The sequence below is a fragment of the Astatotilapia calliptera genome, chromosome 20 (assembly GCF_964374335.1).
Source record: "Astatotilapia calliptera chromosome 20, fAstCal68.1, whole genome shotgun sequence".
Taxonomy (NCBI): domain Eukaryota; kingdom Metazoa; phylum Chordata; class Actinopteri; order Cichliformes; family Cichlidae; genus Astatotilapia; species Astatotilapia calliptera.
In genome coordinates, this window is record NC_137441.1 from 22,418,067 (window position 1) to 22,439,179 (window position 21,113).

The 21,113-nt window shown below is 41.2% G+C and overlaps 1 long non-coding RNA gene across 2 annotated transcripts; it reads right to left on the minus strand.

The window, feature by feature from the left end:
• Positions 1 to 1,822: 1,822 nt before the first annotated feature.
• On the minus strand, positions 1,823 to 19,339 carry LOC113013973 (uncharacterized). Of its 2 annotated transcripts, none has more exons than XR_003270900.2 (3): positions 19,156 to 19,339; positions 2,702 to 2,873; positions 1,823 to 2,210 (listed from the first exon to the last, which is right to left on the minus strand). It is a non-coding gene; the product is annotated as an uncharacterized LOC113013973 (long non-coding RNA). The 2 variants fall into 2 exon arrangements; XR_013904168.1 differs by lacking the exon at positions 19,156 to 19,339 and adding an exon at positions 15,075 to 15,375.
• Positions 19,340 to 21,113: the final 1,774 nt, after the last annotated feature.

Consider the following 21,113-nt stretch of genomic DNA (forward strand, 5'->3'; position numbering starts at 1 on the left):
TGGAAGCAGCCTTCACATGGGAATCACGTGAGGTCCAAGCAAACACTGATGACCCTAATCCCAACCCTGTGTTATCAGAATATGCTTTAAAAGTAATCATTTGACCCAATTAACAACTATTAAAATTTTTGGCCTTTCTAGGTGATGAGTTTGTGAAGAAGAAAGTTGCATGTTTAAAGTTGCAGCAAAAAGCAGCAACTCGATTCTGAGAAACATTTGTTTTGTCTTTGTTTGGTTTTCATCTCACTTTATATCACTTTATACATAAAATCTTAATGGTTTAAGTCCTGCCAGAGTGCAGTTTAGTAAATGGTTTCACCACTGCAGCATTGTGAGAAACTTCCATGCCGTGCAGACAACAAAAACAGAAATTTAAACCATGCAGTGCAACCACTGGCCTGTTCTTCCCTCTAAACTAAAAGAGGATCAAAACAACTCAAGAATTGCTGTCTGGGCTTTCTTCATCTCACGGAACGTCACCAAACACACTCTGCTGTCCTGCACTTTGTGAATGAATGCAAACAGAAAGCAAGAGCAGTACAGGAAACAATCCTAGACAGCCGCTGATTTCACATTGCAGTCCAAACATGCTGCAATAAATATCTGAATTTCCATCTGTTGTGTATTGCTGATTCATTTCACTGGTTTCTCCTCTTCCTGCTCTTTTAACAGCACCAAAGGTCCATTATTACGCGTTGTTTTCTTTCATTTGATAAACTGAAGATTAAGGCCAAAGTGTTCTAAGAATAAGCCCTGTGGTTCAACAAAGCTAGGAGTCATCACTGCGCTCTTTGAAAGAGTTTTTGTCCTTAAAGTGTGTCTGACTCTGTCCCAAACAGAAAAAAAACAAGTTTCACAGCTGTTTGCAGCCCCGCCCGCCTGACATATTTCTAAGCCGGAGTCACTGATGTCTCGTTTGTGCCAAGGCTTTGTAGGCAGAATTTTTGTGGTTTTGAGACCAAGTAGCAACACATCATTTCCATCACTGCTAGTGGTTTTTTAAGTCTGTCTGAAAAAAACCACGTCTGGCCCCTTGTGCCACATCATCCCGACCTACTGCCCCCCCACCTCCCGCCCCTGCACTCCCCTCGACGGTCCTCCTTTCTGTGACTGTTTTCATGTGGGGGGGGATGAGTTCATTCTCTGACCACGAGACAATACCTCATCCTTCCACTTTGGCTCTCTAGCTGAATCACAGGCTTAGGGGAGGTGGAAAACATCTCCCTTCTCCTCTACTTCTGTCCAAGACAAACAGCTGTGGCTCAGTTATGAGTGTGTGCCTGCTGTGTTCTGACAGGTTTCCAGAAACCTGCTGTCAGGTAGCCCATGCAGGGAAACACAGAGGCGGAGTGTTACAACACCGTTAGGGTCTGTGTGAACTTGTGGCCTGATCGGATGAATTCTTAGCTAACTAGCTAGGCAGAAAAAAGTACACTTAGCACTTAGCACAGCTAAACAAAGACCTGGTAGACTGAATGACTATTTCTACATGGAACATGTTAGCAGAGGCTTACTCACAGGTCACTCCTCGACATGTGGGAGTTTGCTTTACTTTCACACTGGAGGATTGGGCTTTAAGCGGGGGTCTAGTTTTCCTCTCCTAAGAAATGCTGAGCATCTTATGGTGCACTTGCTGCATCGTACACATGCTGATCTTCCACAAACTCATCCAGTTGCCATGGGCTTTGTCTATGCCTGTGGTTTTTCTTTATAACTCTTAGTCCATCACTTCCTATGTGTTTTTAATGTTGCTTCTTGCTTCCTGTTTTTTTTCTTTTTCTTCTTTGTTCTTTTGTCTGTGGTTCACTGTTGCTAGTGTAGGTTTGCTAATCCTGTTCCCTCTTTTGTTTCCTGCTTTATTTTGAAGATTTGTTCCTTATATGGCTTCAGGATTTTTGGCTTTCATTTCACTTCCCAAATATTATTGCTTTTCAACCATGCACTTAAACTTCATTGAAAAAAAAGACAAGCATTAATAAACCTGAAGTGAGTTTTTGATCCTCTCTTTGATCCTTCCTTATTTTCTGTCACATGTATACATACTGTTAGCCCAAGATTACAAAGACTACACCCTTGCCACATTCTTGCTCCAGCACAGCCAATGGAGCTAAACATGCTGGATGGCGTTACAGAAGCATCCCAGAATTGTCCCAGACGTGGCTCTCCCTGTGGTTCAAAACGGCTCTATTTTACAATGAAGTAACGTCATCCTGGTCAGAACAGATAAGGAGGACAGGAAGTCAAATGCAAGAATGCCCTAAACAATTGGGTAAAATTGTAAATTTTCAAAATAAGAGACATTTTGCAGGCTTATCAGGTGAAACAAAAACGCTTCACAGGCAGGCACCTGATGTACAGTATTCCTGAGATTATAATGGTGGATGCTCATAGTAAACATTTCAGTTAATGAGGTCAGTGCATGAACAAGTAATCTCCACGAGTCAGAAGCTCGGTCTTCAGAGTAATCTGAAGCTCAGTTTCTTTCTGTTTTTGCTTCGCAGAAGAAAATTCACCAGTAAAAGAAAACCAATCATTTGGCTTAAAGGGAATGGGTTTCCTTTAGTGGAAAATAGCTAAAACTGCTTATTACTAGGAAGGAGGGTGGGAGGCAGGGGAAAGGAATACATTGTGTAACTGACAACAGATACACAATGCTCATGCTGGCATGTGGTCTACTAACTTCCTCCTCCGTGTTGCTTACCTGCTTGCTGAATGGCTGATTGCATGGCTTGATGAGTCAGTGGCATGCTGGGCTGCTCGAGTGTGTCTGTAGTGATAGAGTAACTGATTTGCTGACTGACTGGCTGTCTGAAAAACTCAGATAAAGCCATCCCTCGTCAGAGCCAGAAGAAGGCCTCCACACCCACCAAGGACTATGAGATACAGGAGAGGGAAAAAAGAAAGGGGCGGGGTTGGGGGATGGGGAGAATAAGAAGCAGAAGACATACGAGGTGACTGAGAATAAGAGAGAGAGAAGAGTACTGTGAATCCAATACTGTTCTATTAGGAGTGATTAGATTTTGAAGCTCTGAGCTGAAGCATAGATCTCGTGGGAATATGGCTAGAGTTACAGCTTTGATGTTGACCTTGCATGAACTGGTCTCACTCTGTAACCCACTTTTATTGAAATTTTTCAGCCCCCAGATCCACTCTGAGTCAGTGCATTCCTCAGAGTTTATCATTGTTTATCACGCCACTAGTCGCTTGGATGGTTTATCCTGTGTTTTGGGGAAAATTCTGCAGTGTTGATAGTTACCACCAAATTCCATCCAACTTTTGGCTTTGACATTTTCATGATATCGATTGTATTTACTACTGCATCTCAAAGAAGAGCTGAGGATGGGCAGGGTGCGATCAGACTGCACCCTATACTGCACATATATTGTTATCAAATTTTGTTTGCATATTTATTTGTTTTTAAAGGCTTCCTGTGTTGATTAACATGTCATTAGAAAAATGACATGGCACTTTTTGGGAGATAACTAATATAGATTATACATAAAAGATAGTTACCAGCCACTGTCAGATAAGCCACTGATTATGGAAGTCCTGTGGTGAAGCTTCAAGCTGAGCATTTTTGCCGTCTAGTCATGAAAATAAGTTATACTGCACACTCATTACTTAACCATAATTTACAAACCCAGCGTCAGTGTGACTTGAAAAGTGGTCATGACCATAAACTCATTAGAAAAGGGTTTATCGAGGTCATAGATAGCTTTAGCGTTATTTTCCTGTAGACTTCTATCTAACTGGACTTTTTGTCCAACCAGGCGACTCACCCATGGTGGCCATTAGAACAAGGCAGGTTTGGTGCACTTATTGACTGGCTTCTCATCATTTCTTCATATGCAATCTTTACTAATTGCCCACTGTTGAGGTCCCTGAATGTCTTCATATGGCTTTTTTTCTTGTTTGCACTCATTTAATCAGTCAGAATGTTAATGCAGTATAATAGGCAGTTGGTAATTGGTATTACAACAACTGAGCTACCCCAGTTTTTGAACACCTAAGGTTGAACAACTAGTTCAGTCAAGTTTGGGGGATTTCCTTACCTGGTTGATCAAGACAAACAACTGCCACAAGCTCAAAAAGTTGGAAGATCCCAGTTCTTTATAATCTCAACAACATCAAGATGGAAAGATGTGTGGTTGAAAGCATCAATTTTGTGCTCCTTGGACTTGTATAATGCACATTATACAACAAGTGACAATTTCCTTCAAGTATTGCTAAGCATGCAAAGAACCTTAGACCTCCTCTGTGCCAGAAGTAGTAGAAGGACTATTTGCTGGTGTGTAGGCCTGACTATATCAGTTAAGATGCGGTTTGATAATTGTGCTGTTCTACTTGTAACTTTATTTCAGCTTCATCTACACTGCTTTGCAGTGCGTGGATGCTTCACATAGCTGAGAATAACAAACCTCTTGTATTTGCTCCAAGATTTAGGGTTAATCAAACCTACACTTGATGGTTGCTTCACTTTTCTGTGTTTTGATTAATTTTTAGAGCTATGTGTTCAAATTCTTCATACAATGCCTCTGGTAATATTTAAAGTTTTGTTCTTTTCTTTTTTTAATATGGCAGCTGCTGGTGCTGCACCACACAGTCGGAAGTTTCCTTTTGAGTTGAAGAGGATCTGTCCTGAAGTAGGAACTTTAATGGCTCAAAATACAAAAACAATGGACGTCCATCAAGAGCGACACTTATGAAAAGGTTCGTGACAGCAAAGGAGCTTCTGGCATTCAAAGCGGGTTACATTGTGTCATGGGGAAAAGACTTTGTACATACATTTCATGTTTTCATATCACATATATTAATTTAGCAACTTGCACTATCATGACAGATTTTTCCTTTTCCTTCCCACTGTCGCCAAAGTGCTTGCTCATAGGGGGTCATATGATTGTTGGGTTTTTCTCTGTATCTGTTATTGTAGGATCTACTGTGCAATATAAAGCGCCTTGAGGCGACTTGTTGTGATTTGGCGCTTTATAAATAAAATTGAATTGAATTGAATAGATTTAAATTGTTTAAACTTTGTTATGACTCAAGCAGTTATTACTTGGAAATGAATTTAAACTTTGATGACCAATAAAGCATTAACATGAACCAGTACAAACCACACGCCACAGACTCTAAAACAGGCTGTGAAACACCTCTGTACTAAAACACTAAAATGTAGTTTCTAGAAAACATTCCCACAGCAGGGGAAACATAAAACCAGTAACGCAACACTGACTACACCTTCAGTTAGAAGTTCCAAAGCCAGAAGGACGGTAAGTCTGTGGCTGTGACATTTGACACCACTCTGCTGCCCCACTTCCTAAAAGTCAAGGTTGGTTTCTTTTAACTACAACTAACCTCAGCTTAATGTTTTCATTTGGCGCTACACCTAACCAAACCTAAACTGTAGTACTGACACACCAGAAAGTACAATTGATGCACAACGCTGTCCTCTTGATATGAGTGCAAGATGAGAAAACAACTTTTGGGCAACCTTTTCTGTCATTTAGATTGGAGAACTTGTCTGCTGTGTGATCATGTTGCTAAACAATTTGCCCTTTTAGGAGGGAAGTTGGGTTGATAATTTGACTGCGGTCAGTTTGCTATGAGAAGCAGCCTGATCCGAGTTTGCATTTGTATGAACTTTGCAACAAACAAGATAAAAATTAGTCGTATAAAACGGTCACTTTAAATACATGTGATGCTTCTTATCAGACAGCTGAAAGATGTGCATCCCTTCAATGTCATTGCAATTGTCAGATGTCATGTTTGCTGTTATTAGCTTTGTATGAGCAGGTATTAGGAAGCTAAAATGAAAAACTTTCCCAGGCTCCTCTAACAGAGTGGCTTTCACCCCAAACCAGAAATCAAAGGTATTTGCAACTAATACTTAAAACCGAGCCAAACTTACTCTTAGAAAGCCTCTGAGCGGAGAGCTAAATCTGTTCAGGGAATCTGTTGCCTTGGTTCCTGATGCTGTACCATTGCCATGCTGGCTCTGGGCCCACTACTATACTCTCCTCTTTCAGCAACCAGTGAGGGAACATTTGGCACCATGGCAATGCCGCTACATCACATCAGGAGTCATTTTGAGTGTTTAAATGAGGTTTAATTTAAAGTGTCCCTCAGCTGTTCAGACTTACGTGAATGCAATTTGTAATTTTTATGTGGCTTTCTATAAGAAGTTGTTGTGTAAAACATCAGACACAGCCTTATATAATCCCAAGGCCCCAAAGCCCAGAACTCATTTGCTAATCAGAAGACATCCTGCAACCTGCTGCAGCCCCATGGCTACCCTCTGTAGTGCAAACTGGGTGTACCTGAGACAAAATATTCATCCCAAAGCATTCATCTGTGGGAATCCTCTAAAAATGAACCAGCTGTTTTCTAAGTATTTGGTTTCACAGGAAGGTTATGTATGAACAGACTTGTGTTTGTGCTCAATAGTGTTCAAAAAATAGGTTCCTGTGTGGTTTTGCAGGCGCGGGGGTTAATTTGGGTGATTCTCAGAAGAGGAGGCAAATATCTTGCACTCATCAGTTATGCAGGTTTTGTAATGCAGTACATCTATAAAATATCTCCAGTTGTATGCATTAGCGACCTCAATCCATCTCCAAGTCCTGGGCCTTCTCTCCCATAAATATTAAGCACACAGGCTTGCAGACATCTGAAAATCATTCTAAAAGTGACAGGTATACATAAAAGTCGATTCTGCAGAGAAGCGCATTAATACCATGTGATGAAATGGAGCAAACAGGATGAACACTCAGGCAAGAAATGCTTCAAATACCAAAAGGACCAAGCAAGCAGATGGGGATGGCAAAAGAAGAGAGAGAGGAAGAGGTGAGTAAACACCACTAGACATGGTAACAGATGGAGACATAAGAGAGGAAGACAGAGTCATTTAGGGACGGAGCACAGGAGCAGACGGAGATGAGGAGAGGCAGAGAGCAAGTGAACAGATGAGTGTATTAGAAAACCACTCGGTCGCTTTAGACAGCTTGTGGAAACAGACCACAGAAAAGGTTCGTGTCAGGTAACGGCTGCTGCATTCATCCATACAGCTGATAATAAGACAACTGAGCTGTGAAAAAGTAGAGCAGTGAGAGGTTAGCCAACTCTGTGGAGGATCATTATCTCCAAAATCACACTCTCAAAAGAGGACTGAGCTGTCTCATATATTTCACTTTTCAGTATTAGTCACTCACGGGGTTTTTTCCCTCATGGTGGGTAGCTCATTTGACATTGTCAAACAGTTTGGGAAAAGCTTCTGTCTACTTAGATTTGAAGCACCAGCAGCCAGTCAGCTTAGATCAGCATGCACTTTGGAGAAGAGCTAACCAGACTTCTACAATGTAAAAGAAAACTTCTGCACTTACTGGTCACCTTGTTGGGTATACCTGTTCAGCTCATTAATACAAATATGTAAACAGCCAATCACATGGCAGCACCTCAGTGCATTTAGGCATGTAGACATGGTCAACATGAACCTGCTGAAGTTCAAAGACAAAAATACAAAAATAGTTGTTTTAGCCTGTCCACAATTGATGCACACCTGCAGGCCAATTTGCACATCCACCACTTGGAAAATGGGGAACAAAGTAAGTAATCCTTCTAACTGATACATGTGAAAAACTATTCATGCTTTTTTAACAAAAAGGTCAGTTTTGGCCTCCTCCAAAATATAGGGTTAATGTAGGTTAGCACCTATAATGACTTAGGCCAGACCTCCATCCATTTTCTTCCGCTTATCCGGGGCTGGGTCGCCAGGGCAGCAGCCTAAGCAGAGAAGCCCAGAACTCCCTCTCTCTAGTCACCTCCTCCAGCTTATCCAGGGGAACACCAAGGCGTTTCCATGCCAGCTGAGAGATATAATCTGTCCAGCGTGTCCTGGGTCTGCCCTGGGGCCTCCTCCCGGTGGGACATGCCTGGAACACCTCAGCCAGGACGCATCCTTATCAGATGCCCGAGCCACCACAACTGGCTCCTTTCAATGTGGAGGAGCATGCCTGAACTCCTCAGGGAGGGGCTTAGGCCAGGCCTCTGAGGGTTTATTGATGTCATCTATTGTCATCTGTTCTGTACTGTGCTAAATTACTGCAGAATGGAAAAAGAATATAATACATTTAGTCATGAGAAATGGTGTAAATAAAACAAAACAAAGTTAAAAAAATTTAGTGTGGCAACCTTACTACTGTTTCCCTGCATCCAGGATTCTTGCAAAGTTCAAGTGAAGGAGGATGGGCTATTTCAGCTAATTCCAGCTGCGTATCACAAATGAGATTGATATTGTCCTATTTTTAACTGTAATTTCTTAAGATGACTGAGAAGTAGAGCAGAGGGAAATGCAATAAATCACAATGCACCACAACTCCTACATCCAACAGCAAGAAAATGTCCAGCTGCTCTATACATTATTAACATCTGCCAGAAAATGCTGAGGATTTTCTATGAGTCTGTGGTGGCCAGTGCGATCCTCTATGCTGTTGCATGCTGGGGGAGCAGGCTGAGGGTCGCAGATGCCAACAGACTTAATAAACTGATCCGTAAGGCCAGCAATGTTGTGGGGATGGAGCTGGACTCCCTCAAGGTGGTGTCGGAGAGGCGGATGCTGTCCAAGATAAAGACAATGTTGGATAACACCTCCCACCCACTCCATGACATGTTGGTCAGTCACAGGAGCTCGTTCAGTGAGAGACTGAGATTACCGAAAAGCACCACTGAACGACACAGGAAATCATTCCTGCCTGTGGCCATCTCCCTGTACAACACATCCACTTAACACACTGTTTGCTGCTACAACTACACATGTTTCTTTTCCAAATATTTATTTATAAGTGACTTATGTATGTATGTATGTATGTATATATATGTATATATTGTACTATTCTTAGTTAGCGTATTGTCTGTCTTGTCTTAATGTTGGTTTAAAATGGAGCACTGTAACAAAAAATAATTTCCCCCAGGGATCAATAAAGTATTCTGATTCTGATTCTGATTCTGATTCTGATTAAACACAGCAGCATCCTGTTTGTTCTGCTCTAGCAACGCATTTACTATCATGAGGAACAGCAGCTGGCTGATGATTTGCTATATATGGACAATTATTATGTCATATAACAACTAAGGAGCAAACTCAAGGACATCACAGAATATTTTCCCTGCTTGCTGTTTGACTGTTTCTCTATCAGCCGAAGGATTACTCTGGAAAAAGAACCAGCAGCAGTGATGAAGCGCAGATGCCACGCAGTGTGACAAGACGCATTTGCAATGAGCTTTCCAGGAACTCATTTGTTGTTTCATAGTTGTCTGGGAGACTCAGCTGCTGACAAGCTTTTTGTTTGGGAAAGGGTAGATGTACAGGAGCTCAGTCAGGCTGAAAGTCATATCTGAATCACTCCAGTACACTAGCTTCAGTCTCACTATGATAGTGAGCAAAAAACAAGCAGAGACCCTTTGACAGGAAGTTCAGTCATTCAGTTTAAGCTTTCGTTCTTAATAATGCAGCTGGGTTGTGTGCTTAAGAAGAAGCCAATATAATCAGCACTGACAGTAAGTTAAGATAACAGAATTTCTATTGAATCATAATTGTTCAGCTGTAATTCACAGGAATTCTGGTCAGGCTTGAGTCTGGACTGAGATCAGCGCCACAGCTGTTTTCATCACCTCACTAAACTCTGGGAAGGGGCCACAGAATCAGCTGCCAGGGGTCAGTGAGTGTGCCTGCGTGTCCATGTGAGAGAGAATATCAACTGTAAAGTAAAAAAGGAGGTCACTGAGTTGGTGGAAGATTGCCCAAGTGTTGTTACATGTGTGTGTCTCGCTCTGTGTTTGTGTTTGAGTCAGCTGGATATGGAGTCGCTGAGGCCTAAGTGAGGGTGAGGTAGAGCAGATCAGCAACATTAACCAGACATGGCAATGAAACAGCCTCACGGCCTTGGAGATGCTACACTTTCCTGGAAAGAATGTGACCTGTAGCAGCATACCTCTAACTGTCCATGCTTTTCCAACAAAGAACATGTGGACAGCCAGGAACCTGTGTTTAACTTTGCCCCTAGTCACAAGGCTGGTTAGACTCTGATACAATTCTGACGATCTAAAATGAAGCCTTGAGCCTCACAACATTCAACTTCACATTGTGTGAAGTTAACCCAAAGCATGTTAAGTTGGACTGTAGGGATTTCATGCTACAAAGTTCCTTTTAAGCTCACTGGTGCTGCCTGGAGAATGTTCCTGAAGCCCGAGGAATGCACTGACATCACTTTTAGCATTTTGCCAGAGCTGAAAGGTTGGGAGTAGCTAGATGGACCGAATCTCCTCACATGTTTTTCTACCACTGTGTGTCTATATAGTGTGTGTGTGTGTGTGTGTGTATGTATGTGTGTGTGTGTGTGTGTGTGTGTGTGTGTGTGTGTGTGTGTGTGTGTGTGTGTGTGTGTATGTGTGTGTGTGTTCCCATCTTTGAAGCAACCATTTCAAAGGCCATGAGATTGCACACAGTCACAATAATTTCGATCATGCTGCAGACTGTAGCATAAAGCAGCTTAAATGACAGCCAGCCCAGTCTGTGGGCTGGCCGAGATAATGATCTACCAGGTTTGTTTCAGCTTTTTGCTATCAGAAGTAACATTACTCATTTTCTGATGTATGACTTCGGCATCTTTTAATGTATTGTAGCCCCACCAGCATTGCATGAGACAGGGTGCCCTCTCTTTATCATGTGTGAACAAAGTTGTGACACTCACAGAATTACAGCTGCATTCTCATTTGGCATGTCATCACAAGAAAGCATTCCTCTAAGACGAGTTTGCTGTAATTTTACATGCTGGTTGGTAGGTACCCAGACACTTTGCAGAACTGAGATATCATCAGTGAAACTTTTATCACATGTCTGTTTGTTGTGAAGAGTCAAAATGTCTACACTGAATTATTATAATGCGGGCCTTACCCTGGGCCAACAACGTCTACAACACCAGAACCTGGAAACTGAAGATATGAAATGGAACTGAGCTGTCACATCTTCACAGGCAAGAGTACACAATACTTAAAATATGAAAAAGTGCTTTAGCTTCCTAATCCCGCCCAAACCATTTAGTCTTTTATATTATATCACATAGAAATCTCGAAGTTTGGGTTAATGCTATGAAGCTTGGAAAACAAGGAGCAGCTCATGGATGCATGTATAATATGTACACAAAAAACTCAAACTAGCCTGTTATTAGTTGTTGTTATTTGTTTTTCTGCGTAGACAAAAAATTGTAAAATCCTATAAAAGAAAGAAAGAAAGACAGAAAAATAATACCAGGTGTACTGACTTTTTGCTGTTGAGCTGATATTCTTATAAAAACAATCATTTACAACCTTGGAAATACAGTTTCTTCTATTCCATATAGAAATCAGTTTCCCCTGCTTCCTGTAAGGTCTACATACAATGCATGTTCATGTTTACATAATAAGAAAAGCCGCTATGGAAGGCACAAGTCATAAGACAAAATAACCTTGTTATTTGCGAAAGCAGAGGAAAAAGCCTTCGGCCTGAATAGTAATATACAGCATCTAAATGGATTTTTTCACACTTACGCATCACATATGTAGCCTACTATTGCTTAATCAAAAAAAAAATGACACCAGGGGTCTCAAAAGTATCCATCACTTTCATTTTAACAAAAACAATACCAGCGTGAACATGGGGGTACCACAGGGGCTGCATGGCTCTTCTAGGAAAACTGCTCTGACCACAGGCCACCGCAATGTATGCTGTGTTATTATAAACAAACACACGAGGATGTGCAATATTAATCACACAAACCTCCCGCCTGCTTTCCTGTGTAGCCACACACACACACACAAATATACTTGTGTGCAGAGGAACAAACGCACATGTTACAAACATGAGGCAGGGGTGCGGATTCTCTGGAAGTGTGAGGTTTAGATAAGAACAGTTCTACGGAACAAGTAAGACGCAGCCACATGACAGTTGAGAGTGAGAAAGCACAGGGGCAGCACGGGGGGGGGGGGGGGGGGGGGGGGGGTGGAGTTGAATAAAAGCAAACCCATCCAGGACCTTTTGTAGCGAACGAGTGGCTGCACTCCTTTGTTTCTCTGGAAACATTCTACACGGTTTGTTGAGGGAATAAAAATGAGTCACATTGATAAGGCCAAAATAGCTCCCAGCATGCTCACTGAAGCTGTTTTATGGCTTAACTCCCTCTCTTTCTGCATTATTTCCCATAGTGGGTTTGGATGATTCATAATATCTACAGTGACGCTGCTGAACTAACAACTAAATATAGACCTACGATGGATTTAGGCTCATTTCCAAATAAGATGATTTGCATTTGTTAATACCAAACACTAGTGTGTTCTCACTAACTGACAGTCACCACCGATATAACTACGAATCAACAATGGATGGAACATTTTGCTCTAAAGTAAGGAGGCATCAAGAACTTCTCTCCATACTTGGAGAATTTAAAAGACATTTGGGTTTCTCTATATGCTGAACTTCAAACACTTTTTAAATATGCAAAGGTAGAAGTATTAAAAAGTATTCACTGGTACCCACTGACATTTTTGGTAGTAAAGCATTACAAAGTAACGCACTACTGTAATCACATTACATTTTTTAGTAACATGGCAATGTTACAGTAATGTGTGGCTCTTCAGTTATCTGCATGGAGGGTGCATAGAAAGAACAAAAAATATCAAGCAGACAGGGGAGACCTTCACCAGACCTTCACCAGGTGCTCGGGTATTTTATACCCTGAAACCAGAATAGATTTGCTGCTGCTTTTGAGCACTGGATGCCCTCTGAGCACCTTCTGTTTTCAGTTTTCCAGGCACATCAAACTGGTAGGAAATCCCAACCCAGAATTTGATGAGGTGGGCGACATTGATTACTGGTTATGTGACCTGATGAATTTTTGTGAAACTGTCAACAACTACACCAAAAATTATTTCTAAACATTCTGGAGAAGTGCCTTTCATTGCTAAAGAATTGTTCTCCATATTTAGCTTTGCAAACTGTGGTTATCGTGGCTTATATAGCTAAGATGACAAGTTCAAGAGTGCAGATGTGCTGAACAGATGGTGCAAACTATAAAATAATGGCCCAGGTTATAAAGTTCTAAAAATATCTTCTAAAGATACCTTAAATTAGAAAAGTCCAGTCAGGTGTCGCCTTGTCCGTCTGGCTGATGACAAATAAACATAGAGTCTTTTATTTTATATTAGGCTTTACTTGTAATTTTATCATTTAAAAGCAATTTGAAAGGACATTAATAAAGCTGCTAATATTGATGTAAGAAATTGCCCTTCATAAATGTCTTGAATTACCCGTTGTCTTTTAATGACCTTTAATAGTGCGTGTTGTTTTAATTTAATATTAAAGTATTTAATCTTCTGTTATTTCCAGCTCAAGATTTCAGTTTTGTGCACAGATGAATGTGTATTTTACTTGTGCACCCAAAGGGCTAATAACTCACATCTTGGTGCATCAAAGTATGCTCATCTAACAAATGTACCCTGTGGTAAAGTCAGCGTGCCAGATGTGTGACAGACAAAACTCAATGTTCTGCCAATTCTGTACCTGGAGTCACACCCATAACACTTGCTGCTGCCAGATACTGGTGTGGTATTACACTGATAGCTTATTAAGCAGCCTTTTGTGTAGGTTATTGGCCGCATACAATATGAATAGGCTTCTATTAAAAGGTTAGCAGTAATTAACCCAGGAACTCTAATTGAAATGCAGAAAACTAATTTAAAGACTTCTGAAAAATTTGCTAAATTCATTAAAGGTGTGGTTTAGGCCACAGCAAACAGCACATAATGTTTTGCAATCTCTCATCTGAGTTGGACAATTTAGCTTTTATATTATCTTGGCTGCATGCATGTTTACCTTAGGAAGCACTGTTGTAAATCAACTCCCAATGTGGTTCATCCAACAAGTACAAGGACTTCTTGGTCTTCTTGCACAAGTTCAGGAGTGCCTTTTGAGGGGAGGATGCTATAGCATACTTTGGCTTGTTACTTAACTGAGGCCCCTCCAGCATTGCATTGAACTATTTTAGGAGCAAGAGAATGCATCTTATGAGGGTTGAACTATTTGGAAGCCAGGTGCAGTGACTTCCTGAAATGTTATCATTATCATTCTTCTAGCAGGAACTTAACAGTGCATGGTCAGAAAAATTGCCTCTTTTCTCGGTACTTGGGGTTTTCATATGGCTTAAACAGAAATACAAAAAGTAATAGAAAGAATTTGTGGCTTTGTGGCAGTCATCATTCTTATGATTAGGTCACTGGCATTATTATCATATCTAGTCAACAGACATCAGAGTGGTGTTCAATGGACCCTTGGTTGTTAGGGACAAATCTGTCTTTGGTAGAATCTGGTAGAGTCCAAGAATAAGATTATGGTGCAAGAAAATAGCATAACAGATTGATGATCTGAGCGCATGAAAGTGAAATTTATCCTGCTACTAGTTTTCCATGCTTTCACAAAGAAGTATGAAGGAGCATGCTTATTTTTGTGTGACTGTAAAATCGAGATCTAAATCTGGGGCCAACAAAAAGTCACCGTAACATAAATCATTAAATCTGAAATAATGATTATCCATCCATTCTTTTCCGCTTATTCTTTTTCAGGGTCGCGGGGGGGCTGGAGCCAATCCCAACTGTCTTGGCGAGAGGCAAGGTACAACCTAGACAGGTCACCAGTCTGTCACAGGGTTAACACATAGACAGTCATTCACACCTATTGGCAATTTAGAGAGACCAATTAACCTAACCCAACTCACTGTATGTCTTTGGACTGTGGGAGGAAACCGGAGTACTGGGAGAGAACCCACACAAACACGGGAAAACATGCAAACTCCACACAGAAAGACCCCGGTCTGATGGTAGAACTGAACTCAGGACCACCATGCTGCCCCATAATGATTGTTGTAAAAAAAAGAAGTTGCTGAAAAACATTTAGGTTGAGAATGAGGTTTGGGAAGCAGGAGTTATTGTTACATTAGCATAAAATGTATGTGTGAGTGTGAACTATTATTAAATGTTGAGTACACAACACTGACCTGAAGAAAAAAAAAGCAGCATCCACTTGCATCCAAGTTGGAAAAAAGAAAGTGCCACACCTTTTTGCTCCTATTTCTCCACTTCTCACACCCCACCCAAGCCACACACGAAACCAAACACACCCCGGCTAAATATCTGTTCACGTGACCCTTTGTTTTGCCGCCTCCACCACGTGTTAGATGCTCTGCCTTGTTGTTAACCTGCGCTTTACTTTCACACTTGCACTGTGACTCATAAACAGAAAGAATTGTGCGTGCGTGTGTGTGTGTGTGTGTGTGTGTGTGTACACGCATGCATAACCATCTTTGTTTTCATGTTCGTGGCTGTGTGACTCACATCCTCTTAGTTTTATTAAGTGGACAATCAAGTGCTGTAAACAGTAGCTGTGTGAGTAAAAGGGCGATCCACTTCTCTTTTCTTTATTTCTCATACTCTATTTTCAAGCTTTCTGTTTCCATATCTCTGTCTGTCTGTCTGCCTCCTACACACGTGTTTACTATACAGATGTAGGAATTTTACAACAAAAAAACATAACTCTCAGTCCCATTTTCCCCAGAACACTATTCTCATACTGCAGGTGCTTCAGGTTTCTGATTTTAAAACAGCTGTGCATTTTAAGAGGCCTGTTTTGTAGCTTGTGGCCTCACCCATTTTTATTGTCATACATGAAAGCATGTTCTCTCCTTACCACATATTTAGACAACAGTTACTGTACAGGAGTTCTCACAGTGACAAGTTTGTATTATTTATCCACAGTCTTTCTGGTTGCACCCAATAGCTGCGATTAATAAAATTAACAATGAAAAGCCGTCCTGTCCTCCTGGCGTTGCATAACACCTGCGCATATCAGTTCTCTCTCTCATGCAGATTCAGCTGCAGCATTAGTGTCTCTATCACACCTGACCATGATAATAATGCCAACTTCCTTACAACAGAATAGCTCACTTCATTGTTGAACAAATGGAAACTAGGTCGGAAGAAATCCCCATTGACAACTGCTTTCCAGTTCCCTTCCAGAAGATATAGTGTCACTTCCTCATTCTCGGCTTTTTTGGGCAGCCAGTGACCTGCTAGTGATGGTGATACTGTTGACTGGAAGGCAGCTGTTCCGCATTGTTACTCAGTGGCTACATAACTTCTTCCCTAATGTGACGCACAACGAACCAAAACTTCATGTTTCTGCCTTATCCTGTCTCCAACTGATTGACCGCTGCTAGCAAGTCAATTCATCTGGATCAGTCTAACTTAAGCAGCAAAGAACAGCTCTGAGCTTTAAAGCACTTCAGACTTCGATTTGTGATGAACCCCGGCTCAAAAGCTACTCTTTCTATTCACTGCAACCAAAAAAAAGTGTCGTCCGAACTGAATAAATTTCTCTAGACATCACAAACTTTACAAAACTGCTCTTTATCATGGAAATTTGGTCCATGCTGTTAAATAGCATTTGTCTTATATAGAAAAACATCATTGATTAATTTTGTGTTCAAGAACCCAACAGGAAGTCTAAAATGTGCAGTGTGTCTCTCACACTTGTGAATGGGTAGCCATCTTTAAACATTCTACCCGGCTGTCCCTAACACACCCACAGTCTGGCTGTTGAATCCAAAGAGCGTGAATCTGGCTGAGACATGCTGACCACTAAACTGAGGAATTGAAAGAACATTACCGGGATTAGAAACTGTAACTAACTGCTGAATTTAAAATGAGAGGAAGCACATATGTAATGTTTCATTGATTTTGCACATTAGGGTGATAAAGCGTTGCTTCCATAATTACTGTATATGTTCGTGTGTGTGTGTGTGTGTGTGTTATAATTTTTTGTGCCAAGTTAATTTTTTCTGCCTTTTTAATAAAGTAAGCTACAAAGCTCCCACCGTGGATCCACATACTCAACTCTCCTGGCGTTCTTGCGGCAGCGCCGTTGCTATGTGATTGCCATTAAAGCAATTCTTGGAAAAGCATCGTTAATTGATGAGTAACACAAGCGACCTGATTCCCAACCAGTTAAATGCACTCAGCAGGGCGTCCAAGCAGCCAGCAGCACTGATGTTTCGGCACAGATCAGCATGGAGGTATTGTGGTGCTAACTGTCCCTGGACCTCTATTGTTGCTCGATGGACCCTTGCAACAATAGGTCGCATTCCAGTCCTGCTGGGCCTGCAGCCGCGGTCAGCTACTGTGGCTGCACAGGCCGATGAGAGGTATCATTGTCGTTGCATGTGTGTGAAATGTGCACGCCAACTTTGTGCGTTTGCTCATTTCATGTTCATTTCATGCACCGCCACCTCCTGCAGAGTGCATGGTTGTCTGTGTGTGGCCTGTCTGCCCACTGGAGGAGTTTGTCAAAGTGAACTTGCCCTTGATGACACCATTGTGGCTCCACACAGATTTTGCCCCTTCATGTGCTGCCACAACGATTCTCATAGAGGGGAAAATGGAGAGAAAGAAGAAAAACAAATGAATCTCCGGAAAAAAGCAGTAAGTGCTGAAGAGGAGTCTGTAAATCACAAGCCTGTTCTGCAATAGGAGGATTTTTAATAGGCCAATATTCCTCCTTTTGGTATCTGACTCAGAACATTTTTGGAGCATCATGCGAAGCAAATGAAAGACATCAATGAGTGTGTGTTTTGTTTTTTGTTTTTAATGAAAACAGACACTTTCTGTGCCTGGGGCTAAGTACCAAATGGGGATGTCCCCTGGAAACTACTAACTTTTCTGTTTTCATTATTCTGCTGCAGGCTGAATGCTGAAGTGATATCATAACCAGATAGCAGCTGGTAATACAACATCACTTTTTGTGATGGGCTTTCATTTTCTTGTTATGCTGTTTTTCATTTTTTTTCTCTACTTTGTCCCGTGGTGTGTGGATGCTTAGTTCTAACACAAAGGAACTGGTAGTGAAGTTTTTGATGTTTTGCTCTGACTAATTAAAACTGATTTAGATTTCCTCCATGGCATACGTGATTTTAAGCTCTACTGACAATAATCACATTATACTATATTTAGTGTGTTGGTCATTTCAAAGTTTCACTAACTTTGAAATTAGCTGCTTCAAACACTACAAATGTTTATTGATTCTGGTTACCAGCAGATTCATGCATTTGTCAATCAACACATGCTCACATCTACAGAGTTCCTTTTATGGAGGGAAGGCATGGTAGTCATTGATAAAAAAAAAAAAAAAAAGAGTTCTATGAACTACAGACCCAAGTTGTTATAGGGCAGACAGTTATAAGAGCTGAAAAATTCCTGTAGCATCTATTCGTATATTTATCACATTCAAGTGTCTCACTGGCCATAATTTAGGGAGGAAAATTCAGAGGACTCAGATGCTACGTGTCAATCAAAGTACATCAAATAAATTAAGACAAAGACAAATTTAAATTTCATTTAAAAATTTTCATCCATCCGTTTTTCTTAATCCCAGTCAAGGTTACAGAGGGCTGAAGTTTATACCAGCAGTCAAAGCGTATAAAATAAGCCAACCCAAAAAGGGTCACCAGGCTATCACAGGGCTAACACAGAGAGACAGATGATCATTCATACCAATGGTCGATTTAAAATCACTAGAATAAATTAACTTAGCAATACTTTTCCTGCAGGCCAAAGAAAAAATCAAACAAATTACAGGAAAAATGCATCATCATCTTTGAAAGTGAGGGAGGAAGATAGTACCTGGAAAAAAGCCACTCAGTCTCAGGGAGGGCATGCAAACAAATGGTGAGAGCCAGTTAGTGAATTCAAACTCAGGACTTTTTAGCTGATAACAATTCTAACCACTGCACAACTGTGGTGCTAAGGTGCAGTCACGTACATTTAGAGACCGGATGGTGACCATTTGACAACCGCAAGTCACGAGGGAGAAAACTCATTTCCAGTCAGCTGATGAGAGGATGTTACCAGTTGCTGTTAAATTGATTGTTAAAGCTCCATTCACACAGGCCTAGAGACCAGTCAGCTTCCCCCTGGCAACTGCTGGTCACTAGCAAAAAGTATTCCCCAACAGGTTGCTGAGTGGTTGCGTGAAATTGGTCATAAAGAGGTATAACATGCTGTACTAAAAAATCTCCTTGCACTCACTTGACTCATTAGCAGGTTGACGTGGTTGCCAGTAGACTACATGGAATACGTCGAGTTTCCTAACATGAAAACCTTGTGCCTTTTAAAATGTGTTGGCTGCATTGGTAAAGGACAACTCTGTGTTTCATGCAAGCTGCAGGTGATTGCTGCAATCTGCTAGCAATCAAAGCAAGCACGAGGAGGAACTAACTTATCCCAGTGTTAGCCTGAAAAGAATAAAAGATTTTCCCTTGTAGCTGGTGGTTGCCAGATGAATAAGTCCAGGTCTCTAGGTCCATGTCATTAGTGCTCGTTTTGCTATTAGACAAAAATATCTGCTCACGGGTGCTGTTGCTACCACAAAAATTCCAGAGTTTCACATACAACCACAGCAGTCATTACAGGTCACACATTGCCTAATGCCCCGTTAAACTCTTGCTTATCAAAAATCTAAAATGTAGTCTCTTTCCCAGGGATTTATTCTCATTAAAACATATTATCATGAGGGGATCCATCACTAATAGGCCCACAACCTATTTAGAATCCTGACCCACAGGAAGCAATTCAAAAGGAATTTCCCCAGAGAAATGCTTCATTTCTCCCACCCTCTCTCATCCACTTTTTTTTCATAATCTATTGATCCAAAAGAAGAGTTGCTCTTTTCACATCCCTCCTTCACAAGGAGGTCAGGGGTCAGGCTGAGCTATAGAGCACCGTTGGAGATAGACGAGATTCAGTATCTAGTGAAGGACACTTGCTGCCTCAGGGGCCTTGATCAGGTGGAGCAAAGGCTCCCTATGAGCACAACAGCAGTTCAACTCTGTGTTTTCCACGCTAAGCAAACATTGCCCTTTGTTGCTGTAATTAAGCTCAGTTTCACTGCAAACAGCAAAAGCTATTTCCCGATTGAGCTACTCCAGAGAAGATATGTAACTGGCATAATGCAGATTTATTGGATCAGCACAATCTCTCACTCTGTCTGCTCGATAATGTGCCCACTGTCAACCTAGTTCTGAACTATAAATTGTTTCCACACAGCAGAATTTCCTGTATCTGTCAGTAATAAACGGGGACTTCTTGTGTTCTACGATCTTCCCCCTTAAAACAAAAACCAGCCAGCAGTAAAAAGTTATATCAGACTACTCAAAGAGATTATGGATGAGTCATGAGAGATCCCAAAGGTGTTCTCACCAGCACCTCACAGGTCAAACAATTTATGTTATGCAACACAACAAGACAGTCCTGAGATACCGGATCTTTGAGAACCTTTGAGAAACCACACTCAAACTGCTTTTCCTTAAATGCATTCATTCAGAATGAGAGGTCAGCAATTATTGTGCAGTTACTGTTTGTAGTTAAGTGCAAACAGATTTGAATTTTGATTTGGTTTTTCCCTTCATAAATGTGTTTTCTAGAGCATTTTCTCCTCTCACTTTCTTAGGAGCCTTTTGCTCTTAAAGTTTATCTGAGCATTGTCCATACTGTCAGACAAGATGGCAGAAGATCCCAGTTCATTTTTTAAAAAATGAACATATGAATCACTTTGCAACTTTTTCCCCCATCTGTGATCTGAACCACTCGGATCACTGTTTACCATTTATTGATAATGGAACAGATGAAAGCCTGAGCAGGAAAAATTCAGACACATACAGACACAGTTTGTCTGTCTTTCTACAAAGTCATTCCTCCAATCTTGTTAGCTTCTCAAACAAAGCTTTCATAAGGGGCGAAGCCTGCCTTAAATTGCATTAAATGACCGTTCAGCCCTACATTCGTCAGCTAGCACTTGATTAGACCTACTTTTAGGAGCCCAAAGTGGGCCAAGAAAGTATCTCGCATATACTACTATGGCTGTGAGCGCAGAAGCCCCACTCACCTTCTGTCCGAATCTTCTGTTTACCTGCAGCATCCAGTCAGATTAAAAGCAGTGGATGAGCTGATGAGCTGCAAGCTCAGTATAAAATAAATAAGGATTATTT